Genomic DNA, 1,517 nt, shown 5'->3' with positions numbered 1-1,517 from the left:
AATTGCTTCTGGGGGAGGCAGGTTTTTGAACTCCTGGTGATCTTCCCTGGGTCCCTGAAGAAATCCATAGAAGCTGTACAATGGAGTGACTGATTTCCCTGAGTCCAAGCCCTCACAACATTTTCACTGAAAGGGAGCAATCCTGCTCAAAATATCTTATGTGCCCCAAATCTGAAAAATTTATGGGCTGAGGAGATAATTGCTTTGGGGATTTGAGCCCCCTTCCTATTGCCTTTCTTTAAACCATGCATGCACTACTCAAAGAATTATGCATTAATTATTTTTGGTGTTGTTTCTTCTATATTGGATTGAAAAATCTGATTCCATGTGTGAAGAAGAAGGTGGATAGAACAGATGCCTTGCATCTGATGAGATGCTTGAGGAAAACTGTGGTGGGCTGGATGCTCTTATTTTCTCAGTATAAATTGTAAGATATAACACACATATAAGAAAGTATATAAAGTGTTTATGATTTTTAAAGAATAATAAAATGAACACATATATTGCCATTTCTTAAAATGAGAATAAAGAATATTGTCAATAATCAACAAGCCCCAGTGTTTGTCCTTGAGGACATTTCCAATTATTTCCCTTTAAGAATAACCAATATCCTACCTTTTATGATAATCATTCTTTTGCTTTTCTTCATAGTTTATCATCTATATATGTACTCCTCAAAATACTATTTTTTTTAAACTTTATACAAATTTATCACATGTATTCCTTTGTGTCTTTTATACAATACTATGATAGTAAAATTAATCCATATTGTTGGATATGGTTGTAGTTCATTCATTTTCACTGCTAAGTAGTGTTCTATTATGTGAATGCACTACTATTTAAGTATCCTTTCTAGTGTTGATGAAAATATGGATGGTTTTCAATATATGGCTATTGCAAATAATGCTACTGAAGACATTTTGAGTGTATCTCCTGACATACATATGTCAGTGTTTTGTATATATATGCCAGACAATGGGATTGCAAGCTTATGGACATCTTCCACTTTTCTGAGTAATGCTTAACTGTTTTCTCAAGTGTATCAGTTGTATCAATTGACAGTGTTAATGGCAATGTAAGAGAAAGTTTCCACCTTATTACCCACACTTGTTGGAGTTTATCATCTAGAAATTTATTATGACATCTCAGGATGGTTTTAGGTTGCATTTCCTTGATAATACCAGTGAAGCGTGTGGTACATATTTTTGTTTGTCGAGTTATTGGTAACTAATTAATTTGTTGGTGAGATTTCTCTTCTGTGAAGTGCCCTTCCAAGTCGTTTACTTTGTCACCACAGTTTATTTTCTCTGCTTAAACAAGAGATACATTATATAGTTATGATGATTTTAATAACCAGTCATAATATTTAAATAAAAACATTGCTTAAGAAAACTCAATATTGTGAAGATATAAATTTATCACAAAAATTTATCAAAATTCAAACTTACTTTTAAAAGAAATCTATGGAGTTTTTTGTTTGTTTATTCAGTTTTTGTTTTTGTTTTGCATGAGGGCAC

This window comes from Pteropus medius, unplaced genomic scaffold (assembly GCF_902729225.1).
Source record: "Pteropus medius unplaced genomic scaffold, Ma_sr-lr_union100, whole genome shotgun sequence".
NCBI classification, from domain to species: domain Eukaryota; kingdom Metazoa; phylum Chordata; class Mammalia; order Chiroptera; family Pteropodidae; genus Pteropus; species Pteropus medius.
This window is presented reverse-complemented; position numbering follows the sequence as displayed.